This window comes from Dreissena polymorpha, chromosome 9 (assembly GCF_020536995.1).
Source record: "Dreissena polymorpha isolate Duluth1 chromosome 9, UMN_Dpol_1.0, whole genome shotgun sequence".
Taxonomy (NCBI): Eukaryota; Metazoa; Mollusca; class Bivalvia; order Myida; family Dreissenidae; genus Dreissena; species Dreissena polymorpha.
The window spans coordinates 51670276-51682290 of record NC_068363.1 but is presented as its reverse complement, the minus strand read 5'-3'; the positions used below and the strand labels follow the sequence as shown (position 1 = coordinate 51682290).

At 36.0% G+C, this 12015-nt stretch overlaps 1 protein-coding gene across 3 annotated transcripts in view; it reads left to right on the top strand.

The window, feature by feature from the left end:
- Positions 1-12015, top strand: part of LOC127844792 (cyclic nucleotide-gated cation channel beta-1-like) — a 225973-nt gene that overhangs the window by 1168 nt on the left and 212790 nt on the right. Inside the window, exon 1 of one of the 3 annotated variants that reach the window (XM_052375274.1) lies at positions 8870-8988. The exons of the other annotated variants lie outside the window; for them this stretch is intronic. The gene's annotated coding sequence lies outside the window, so the exon portion shown is untranslated. Of the gene's footprint in view, positions 1-8869; positions 8989-12015 lie in introns of those variants that run through there. 3 annotated transcript variants of the gene reach the window in all.

Here is a 12015-nt window from a genome sequence, read left to right as displayed (position 1 = left end):
AAGACCATATGCTAACACGCAGTGTTATTGTTGTATGTTATTGCACGAAAAGCATTAAATAACAACTAGCACGACCATTATTCCCAGGTGTTGCAGACAATAGGGAAGAATGAAAATGTCTAATACGTATAACATACGTTGGTATATGTTGTAGATTTCCTGTTAAATGTCATAAGGTATATGGACCGTGCTCTGTGAAAAATGGGTTTAATGCATATGCGTAAGGGTCGTCCCAGATTAGCGGTCCGCACAAGCTAATTAGGGACGACGCTTTCCGAAAAAACTAGATTTTTGATAGGAAGATACGTCCTTTAAACAGAAAATAACATAAAAACGGAAAGTGTCGTCCCTTATTAGCCTATGCGGACTGCACATGCTCATCTGGGTAGACACTTTACGCACATGCATTAAAGGGATCTTTTCACGGTTTGGTAAATTGACAAAATTGAAAAAAGTTGTTTCAGATTCGCAAATTTTCGTTTTAGTTATGATATTTGTGAGGAAACAGTATTACTGAACATTTACCATGGTCTCATATAGCCAATATATGCATCTTTTGACGATTTAAAAACCTAAAAATTATAAAGCGTTGCAACACGAAACGATTAAACAATTTGGACAGTTCAAGTTGAAGTTCTGTTATTGTCGTTAAATTTTGTGAAACTACGAAGATTGCTCATAAAATGCATAAAATACTCCATCCAAGTATGTTTGGCAGAATAGCCGAGCGGGTTGATGCGTTTTACTGAGTTAAATTCACGTTCGAGTCGAGTTTGATCCAAATGGATTTTCAATGTTCCAGACGCAAAACGTTCAGTTTGCGTTAACTCGTGCGCACTTGAGACATTGTATAATGGGAATTTGTTTATGAAGACAATTATCGAAATAAATTATATACATGCAATGGTATACTGGAATTTGAAAATGCGTATGATGAGTAAATGAGAAAAGTAATAAATACCGCCAGCTTTCACGAGTTCTCTTATGCTGTACTTCCTCTATTACTCGGCCTTCAAAAATGCATTTATTTGTCAGCCAAAAGCTCGCAGTTATATGGTTATTTAAATCCCGTCTTTAACCCATTTATGCCCAGTGGACTCTCTCATCCTTCTAAATTGGATCAATTTATTTCCAAAATTAAGGTTATCTAGTATATTTATTTCTATATTTAGAATATTTATGACGGAAATTCCTTTAAGCAAACAGCGCAGATTCCGGTGAGACGCCGCATGATGCGGGTCAACGCTGTTTGCCAAAGCCTTTTTTCTAGACGCTAGGCATAAATGGGTGAAGAACTAAATATATTCAATCCTTTTACGCGTAAAGGGATAGGATTCGTGAAACTTAACGACATTATATATTGAAGTGAGAGGATAATGCAAGCTGTCATAGGACACCTTTTGCTAATGTAAAATTGAGCAATATAATGTACATAAAAAGCATTACTGCGGTAAGGTCTTTCATTAAATGCAGGCACAACGGAGACATACGTATTACATGTATTTCGATCGTGAGATAATGTTAACTGTCGGCTATGTAACAAAACGTATTAGAATATGAAATGAATTATTTAAAAAAATAAATCAAAGAAAAAAGAATACATGACGACCAATTAAAATTGTATTTGGTATCTTACGTTATCAATTAATGCTACAACTAGTGATTGACTGGTAAAGTTGACTGGTAAAGATTCGTTGCCGATGTTGTTTTGATGTCTCTCTGGTGTGTTGTAAAATCAATAACCGAGTGACAATCAAAGTTGTCATGGAAACTGGACAGGTACCATACGGCGTCATCATTAGCCTCTTTTCCGCGATGTTCATCTACGTGTAATGGCACTTTCATCATAACCCGGTATTGGCTCGCTATAAGAATGCAATCGCATTGTTTGCAAAAGTATTGAAGATAAGCGCGCCGCGATACGCGGAGATAATAACAATATGGTTAACAAGTTTAAGAGGATTATATGCAGTGATCAATACCCATCAAGGTATATTGATTGTTTTTCTTTTAAATACATTGTTGTTAGTGTTGATTATTTGGTGTTTATGCACAGCTCATTCACTTGTACAATGTTTTGCACATACATAGTAGGTAATTTTAAATTAGCTACATGTGACCGGTCTAAACAGAATAATAAAATAGTTTGAGCTGTTGCCGCACTGTGAGATTGCATTTTTATTCCTGAATATAATAATGAAATGTAAGAACGTATTTCATATTTCTGTAATATAAGTTTGATGAAATTTTACAACGGAGTATTTGCTTTTCATACTGGTTAAACAAAGTTAATCATATAAGTTCAAATAAACGAATTGTATGTGGTAACATACTTTGTCATCATGGGTGACAACCTGGGGTTGTTATTTTAACGTTCGAGCAAATGTTTACAAATCTATTCAAATCCAGTTATTTAACAAGGTAAAATGCATCGCGGTTATGAAAAGGTTAAATTAAAGCACGCATTAACGAATGTTACGAAACAGCATAGGACTATCATAATTAACTAACTGTAAAAATAATGATCAGATGAATTGCTTTAGACAAGTATTTATCTTTCTTTTATACCTTGTGATAAAATATGACTTTTCTGCAGTGAAATAACAGCAATGAAAATAAACAAATTGTTCTTTTCACCGGTGAAAAGAACCGATTTTCGGAACTCCTATTTCTATTTTTAGAATATCATAAATAATTATATATATATTTTTTCAAATACTTAGAATTTATTTTAGGTCTTTGATATTTTCTATGATCACGAGTGAATTAAAATCGACATTCCACCGAATCTATAATAATTATTTTCTTTTTATCCCCGCCATAGGCGGAGGGATATTGTTTTGGCGTTGTCCGTCCTTCCTTCCGTCCGTCCTTCCGGAGCCATATCTTGGAAGTGCTTTTTGCGGATTTCATTGAAACTTGGTATGAGTATATATATATGGATAATAGGATGGTGCACGCCAAATGGCATTGTACACCATCTGATAAAAACAGAGTTATGACTCTTTGTATCTTGAAAACATGATTTTACGTGTGTCCAGAGCCATATCTTGGAAGTGCTTTGGCGGATTTTTTTGGAAACTTGGTATGAGTGTCCAGAAGCATATTGGCGGGGGATATCAAGTCAACGAATTTACTTGTTACTTGCTTCGCCTCTCGTGAAAATATATTGTCTATGATCACTCGTGAAATAACAAACGATCTTACACTGACATGAACTAATATTCTCTATATAATTCTGTATTTGCATGTTTTATTGCATTTCCCTTAATCACTAGGGAAGTGTGCAGTGTTCAGGTATTGGGTTTAGCCGAAAAAAGCTTGATGCAGCACCTACAATACTTGTTCTGAACCTTTCTCTCATTACCGACATAATCGTGATTTCTTTCGCGATTGAAAATAATATGAATAATTAAATATGCTGAATATATAAGCTGTCGGAACAAGCTCGAAAATAAATCTTTTATAAAAGTCGAAACATATCCTGGATTTTTTAATGAGCAAATATTAAAATGCAAACATGATACACACTGCGCATTTTGTTTTCATGTCATTTCTTATTTTCATGCTGGCTTTGTTATGTTTTATTTTCTAATGTAATATATAGAGAATATTATGTGAGTTTGGATAAAGATCAAGTTTATCATGCTCGGCACGAACCATGTTAGCGTTCGGCTTATTTTTATGCTGGCTTTGTTATGTTTTATTTTCTAATGTAATATATAGAGAATATTATGTAAGTTTTGGATTAAGATCAAGTTTATCATGCGAGGCTTAGAACCGATGTAGCGCGAGGCTTGCCGAGCGTTAACATGGTTCGTGCCTAGCATGATATAGAGAATACTAGGTTAGCGTTGAATACAGAGAAGTTTATGTTGCGAGGCTTAGAACGCCGGATGCGCGAGCCTTGGCGAGCGCTTTCGGTGTTCGAGCCGAGCAACATAAACTTCTCTGTATTCAACGCTAATCCTAGTATTCTATTTATCCCATTCGATTTTTTCAACGTGACATTTAACATAAATAGATCTAATAACCTTAACAATAATTTTAATTCAGTCATAAAAGCGCTTAAAATCTGACAAATGTAACCATGCGTAGTGATATACATGTATTTGTTCTGGTACGCAAAATAGTCTTTAAAAATTTCACACACAAACTGTAAAACAAGTAAAAATATCACCATATGCCTACATTCAATTTTACGCAGTATGCAAATTTTAACACATTACGACCGCGAAAAGAAGATTTTACTTTACTATAATTCATTTTATTTTCGAAAGAAGATGATCAAAATCCAATATGGCGGCGATTGCTCCTGACAAAATGCTGTCGATGTCAACATACATGTACACCATCGACGACCTAGGTCTGGCTACCATAACTTTAAATGTCGCTTTTTATGATATTTGACTGGCGCGACTTTGTACAGGTCTGTCAATACTAAATAAACTGTACGCTTAAGTTTCTTTAGCTATGGAAGACCTTGACAATTTTGACGAGTAAACAGACAATTGCAGCGACTGACACTTTATTTGACAAAATACAGGGCAATACGTTTTCCGACTTCGGACGACGAATTTAAGGACGCGCATAACGTGTTTTTATATAATGTTATGGGTATGCCGTGTGTGATCCGATGCATCAATGGCGCCCATGTTAAAATCATTTCCCCAAGAACAGGGAACGACAAAAGTACAAACAAAAATCAAAACACGTAAGAACTAGTATCTTACCTTTAATAATCCTTTAAAATCCATCTAATAATCCATTTAACTCAATAATTGACGATATTGCATCTAGGGTCTTTAATAATTATTTTAGCATAGTTAAATAAAGACCCTTATGCCATTCTATTAGTAGTTAATGCGAACTATTTTGTGTGGACTTATTACGCTCAATGCGTAATAATTTCGTCTTGTTCCGGAAGTGCAAAACACACGGCGGGGCTCAGGCACATGTTAGTCTAGAAATGAGTGTTTCTGAAGAAATAAATGAATGTTTGGATCGGACTCGTGATTATTCTGCGCACAAAGATCCCCTCCATGAGGCTATACAGCGCATAGAGGACAGGTTATCCAAAATTGAATTTAATCAAGGTTCTTTCCGTGGTCGCTCTGCGACAACAAAAACGTCCATTAGATTTCCGCCACCGGAAGTCAGTTTTTTGCCATACCAGGCCAATATTGAACAATCTTCTGATCTGCCACACTTGGCCAATCCATTTACCCTCGGTCCTGACTCATCGGCAGCCACCGCCGAAGGTCCTATTCCTAAAAATATTCAGGAACAATTTGACTGTGTGAAACAGACGGTAGACAAGGCATTGCTACCTCCTCATCTGAAGCTTCATGAGTCTAGAACTGGCATTCGTAGAGAGAACCAAAAAACACTTAATGTTATATCAAAATGTGGTCGATATGTTGAAACATGTTTTAAGCTCTTAAGTCAAATTAAGGAGAATGAACCTAGTGATTTAGGGCCAGTGTATATCACCCTTGCAGCACAGATTAACTATTTGCAAAAAGAGTACGGTTCACTTGTAGTCAATAGCAACTTCGATGAGCCTACAGCAAACATTTTTCGTTGTTTACAAGGAAACGCATCTGGTTTCGATCGGGAAACACTTAACAACATACGTGTAGCCGCTGAATTATCTAGTATTCGTCGGTTTGATGCACCGCCAAGAGGACGTTGGCGTGGACGGTCTTTTTCTGGTAACCCTTCGTATGGTAGTGGAAGAGGTAACCATTACGGCAGGGGCCGTCGCGATGTTTTTGATCAGTTGCAAGGAGCGCGTTTTAAAACACCCGGCAACCGACAGTCTGATGTTGAGATAGAATAAGTTATTAAAATAATGCGAAATACTTTAGCATCAAATCTTGATGCATGGCGCCAGATAGGTGCTTCTGAAACTGTTCTGAGTTATATTGCCAATGGTATTAAGTTTCCTATAGTTGGTGACATTCCAAGTTTTTGTTGTGAAAACAGGCAGTTTTCTACTTTACAATCGCAGTTTTTGTTAAAAGAAATTAATGACTTGTTGTTATTAGGTCATGTTGTACCATGTGAGGCTAAGCCAATGTGTATTTCGCCTATAAATTGTATTTCAAAGAAAAATGGAAAATATAGACTTATTACTGATTTAAGATTGTTGAATAATAAATGTCAACCACCCAAGTTTAAGAATGGAGATATAAGTACTGTAATTTCATTTATTCAACCTAAAGACTATATTATAACTGCTGATCTAAAAAATGGGTTTTTCATGTACCAGTACACCCGGACCATCAAGAGCTGTTCGGATTTCAGTTCCGTGGTAAATATTACAAATGGACTGTGTTGCCGTTCGGACACTCATGTAGTCCATATTTCTTTACTAAAATTCTACGACCAGTCATAACATATCTTCGTTCTCAGGGATTACGAGTTGTAGTGTATGTAGACGATTTTATTTTATTAGCCGAAGAGAAATGTATAAATAGTCATAGACAGCTTTTAATTAAAACTTTACAAGAGTTAGGTTGGGTGGTGAATTTTGAAAAGTCTTCTTTAGTGGAGTCATATGTTAAACCTTACTTGGGATATATTATTGACACTTCGGGTGAACAGTGTGTAATTCGTATCACATCCGAACGTATTCGCAAATTGAAACGCGATATTAAAAAAGTGTTATTTAAAGGGGAAATCCAAGCTCGTGGATTAGCAAGAATCGCAGGGCAATGTGTGTCCATGTCAAAGTGTATATTTCCTGCAAAGTTACTTCTTAGAAACTTATATAGATTACTTGCTACCCGAAAGTCTTGGAGTGACATTTTGTTCTTAGACAAATATACATATACTGATTTACAGTGGTGGTTAGACTCTGTTTCACAGTGGAACGCCTTTTTTGTCGTTAACAAACAAATAGATACACAATTAATCACAGACGCGTCTAAGTCAGGCTGGGGAGCATGGCTCACAGACAGTCACAAACAAGCTCAGGGATTTTGGACCCTTCGTATTCAGCAACAAAGTTCCAATTACCGCGAACTATTAGCTGTACTAATGGGCATACAATCTTTCAAAGCGGATTTATGCAATCGCAGCATACAAGTTCTCTCAGACAACGTGACTACAGTTGCAATGATAAATGGTATGGGTGGTTCCATAGCATCCCTAGACGCAATAGCGCGTTCGATTCACATAGTGGCCATGAAAGCAAACATAAAACTTCAGGCGAAATACCTTTCGGGAACGCAAAACTGGAGGGCGGATTTACTCTCCCGAATAGAATCCTCGTACGAGTGGATGCTTCATCCACAGTTGTTCAAAATGCTCGACCGCAAATGGGGTCCACACGATGTGGACAGATTCGCATCGATAACATCGACCCAGCTAAAGACATACAATTCTCTATTTTACGACCCGTTCACATCCGGGGTGGACGCTCTTGCGCAGACAAATTGGAAACAAATGAACAATTATGTGAATGCTCCGTTTGCGCTTCTTCCGCGAGTGTTAAATGTGATAAATCTTCAAAATGCAACAGCTACAGTGATAGCACCTCTTTGGCCGGGGCAGCCATGGTTCAGACAGTTAACGCAAATGGCAATAGACCTGCCAGTGGAACTTCCAATGTCAAAAAGAACAGTGATGGCCATCGGGGCCAGGGAACCTTTGAAAAATCGCAGATGGAAGATTTTCGCTTGGAGAGTATGTGGGCGAACAGATTACGTTGTTTAGGCTGGTCCCCGCGAGCGGCAAAAACAACTGTACATTCTTTGGCTGAATCAACATTATCTACTTAAAATGTGTATATTAAAAAATATTTAGTATTCTGCAAATTACATAACTATGTGGCAACTGATACTTCTACAACAGCACATTTGGCAGATTATTTGTGTTCTATCGCTGATAAGTCTGAACGTCCAGAATCATCATTGAAGATTTCGCTAGCAGCTTTAAGCTCGTTCTTCCAGGCATTGGGCCTGAAATCGCCTACAGATAGTAGTGATATTCATAGACTCGTTACATCACTGGTAAAAACAGCTACTAAGAGACCAATGGTTCGTCAAAAACCGATGCCAATAGAGGCTTTCGTACAGTTGTTTAATAAAATGGAATCTAACGACAAACTAACTTTAAAAATGCTACGTATGAAAGCTATAACTCTTCTTGCAATTGTGTGCATGACACGGCCATCCGATTTGGCCCCAAAAGGGAAAAGCTTCGATCCGCAGACAAATTTACTAACCCGACATTTATGTCAGTTGATGATGTGTATTTTGAAAATGATGGCTCAATGACTTTACATTTTTGGGCAATTAAAATGACACAAATAGACAGGGATTTGAAATTAACATTTCACCTTGTGATGATTCATCATGTGATCCCATAAGTTGTCTTAAGATGTATATTGAAAGAACGGAGCAGTTTCGTCAGGGTGATTATAGACCCTTATTTATCGCTTTGAATGCACCGTACAAACATATTAGTGCTGATACCGTTGCAAATATCTTACAAGACAGTATTACTGCTGCAGGCTTAAGTGATCAAGGATTTAGTGCTAAATCGTTTAGACCAACAGGTGCAACGCAAGCAGTTTCAATCGGGACATTACCTGAAACAGTAATGAAAATAGGACGATGGAAAACAAAAGAAGTTTCCTCAACCACTATGTATATGGTCAAGTAAATAAGGAATATACAGATAAGCTGTTACATGAATGTTAGTGTGAAACTTAATTTGAATTATTTGTACTATTCTCTAAAATGCCAGCATATTTTACACAAAATAAAGGTGAGCAAGTTAACGTAGATTTAAGTAAATAGTAGTTAATGCGAACTATTTTGTGTGGACTTATTACGCTCAATGCGTAATAATTTCGTCTTGTTCCGGAAGATTCATGGAAAATGATGGAAAAATAACCGGAGATAGGGACATAAAGACCTGGGCCTTCCGTCGAGTATCCGAAATAGAGACAAGCAGCATATTTTACACAAAATAAAGGTGAGCAAGTTAACGTAGATTTAAGTAAACACTTTATTCAAATGAGTTTATGAACGCGATAAACTTTCTTCTTCGTCACACGCTACGTCATGTATTCTACATTACTGCTGTTCAAATGAACCGGAGCAGTTTATCTAATAATAGCCGTTGGTAAACTCGGTTGCATTTGCAGATATTCTGCTTACAAACATAATATGTTTTAACTTGCACAATGTTTTATATATCTATGGTAAATGCCCTATTGTACGAGAAAATAATTTAAAATATAAATACACAAAGAATGAAAAACATCCAGTACACAACAGATAAATGAGTAGAAACTACCCGTGTACAAAATGGGACGTTCCAAATTCCAGTTGTGGTGCTATTTTTACCATCTTATACTTTACACAGCTCTGCCTAACGTGAATTAAATAGGAAAGCAAACATAGCAGATTATTCATGAACTGTGCGATATGTGCATGGCTTGTTGTACATTCTGAATATTTAAGTTAAATGTCAAAAGTATATGCTTTGGTTATAAACAATGCACATTACACGAAATAAGGAAAATGTGATCAATTGACAATTCAGATATGTCGACATACAGTACATCGAGGGCTGAACGGAAAACTGCAGTATCTCCTTCTTAATATAATATGAGTTACAACAGTCTTCCGTTCACCCCTCGACATGTAGAAAACATGTGAAGTAAGTCGCGTTTATAATAAATCGTCAAAAAAATGGGGAAAATGACGCAATAAGTTTGTCATTTTATGACGCCATCAATCAGCTGATTCATTATACGGATGGCGAAAAATTATGTCATATGACTAGATTTAAAGGTTGAAGGTCGTATAATTTGAAGCTTAAGTTTTGTCGACTGTGTTTCTTATGAAAAATCATTCAGTGGTAAAGTAAATATAAATAAAAAAATAAAAAACAAAAATCGTGTAATTATATTTTATTTCAACATTTCTTTTGGTGAATATTATATATTATATATATTTCTGCAAAATATGCACATTTTCTTCTAATGGGTGACCTTATAATTCGATCAATGAACCAAACAATATCGACCAAATTTTAGCGCATATCGCATGACGTCATTAAAAAGTAGTCCTTGCACGCGACAGGTATATTCCACAGTGTTGAATACAAGCAAGTATATTCCACAACGTGTTATACCGTCAATGTCGCGGTGAAAATGGGATAAAAACTTGATCTTTATCCAAAACTCACATAATATTCTATTATCCTATTATTTTGTGGTCGTTAATCGTTCAAAAAGAGTAAAAATACTTAAAAATTAAAAAAACAGCGCTGGTTTCTAAGTTGACTCCGAAGTGTTTGTTTACTTTAACGTCATAATTTGCTATGACGTCACATTGAAACATATAGTGTTCTTAAGATTGAGATCGGAAAACCATGGTATAAAAATAGCGATAGTATAAAGGTAAAGTTTATACGATTGTTGTTATACTATCGATTTTCATCTGGTAATAGGATAAAAAGTATAATTAATTTATGTAATGTGATTTAATTGAAAAAAATTTGCTAATGTCAAATTTAAAAAAGAATTTTAAACGTTTATTTGCATTTCTCAAATATTTAATTTACAATTTACATTAATAAAACGGAAAATTTCGATACATATTAAGGCCATAGAACTAATATAAAACAGCGATTAATTTTTATATTAGTTACTGAATGCAAACTTTGTAGAAATAATCTAATTTTCTAAATATATTATTGTAAATGCTCATGCCATCACAAAGACAACTTCATGGGACCAAACAAATTGAAGATTTGATTTAAGACTTTCTGTGAACTAATATACAATAGCTTGTGTGGGAAAATAGATGCTTGTCCATAGTCCAGAGTCGTAGGCAAAAAATGTTTATCCAAGATTGAGTAATTATTGTAGATTCCAACGAGTTAACACGATACTATCCAGATATAGAGTATGTTGAAGTTTAATCAAGATTGATTCGTGAAGTTAAGGGAAGAACTGGGTCACGCGGCTACGTCTTCTACAATTGTTGCACCTCTTGAACCCGCGTCAGTTTATGACCAAGGTGTTTGGTTGAGCATTTGATCATGTTTGCTTAACCCTTCACCACTAAGATACGTATTTTGACGCATTTGTTGTTCCTTAGAATGTTAAATTCAATCAAAGACCTTTCTTACTAGATTCAAGTTTGTAAGGCTTCATCTCCAAACCTTACATACTGATGAGCAACAAACAACATAATACCTGAACAGACTGCGAGTAAGTCGCTGGCTGTTCTGGTTTTATGCTGTTTGCACATAGCCATTTTTACTTTGCCTCTGAGTGGGATAGGAAAATCGATCAATATCAAAAGTATGTTTTACATGTAACTAAATATTTGTAACTCATATATTAGGAATATTTTGGAATATTTCTTTTTATTGAATAAGCTTATTTAAGTTGGAAATAACAATTCAATATTAAAACATAATGAGTCGCGTTCTGAGAAAACTGGACATAATGCATGTGCGTAAAATGTCGTCCCTGATTAGCCCTTGCAGTCCGCACAGGCTATTCAGGGACGACACTTTCCGCCTAAACTTGATTTTCGGTAAGGAGGGACTTCCTTGAAACTTAAAATACCATAAAAGCGGAAAGTGTCTTCCCTGATTAGCTTGTGCGGACTGCAAGACACTTTACGCACAAGCATTATGCTCAGTTTTCTTAGAACGCGACTCTATTTAAGATGCGCCCGCAGGGAGACAAAAACTTATTTGTAGCCTAATGATACTTCTTAATATGGCGATTGAAATCTGGCTAGTTTGATGCTGCAAAAAGCCGGATAAGTAGGCAAAGAATGCCACGCTTTGTAACAATATAATTCATTGTCGAAGCTCCATTACTTAGAACCAAATATAACCAGGATAGCCTAGTAGAATAAGTAATAGCTACGTGATATCCATCAAGTAGTTGTAGAGCAGTTGCACAGACAAGCCGATCATGTGCTGTGGAATCTTATTACCATCTGTAGGATCTTTAGTCGTCTGAAAAAAATC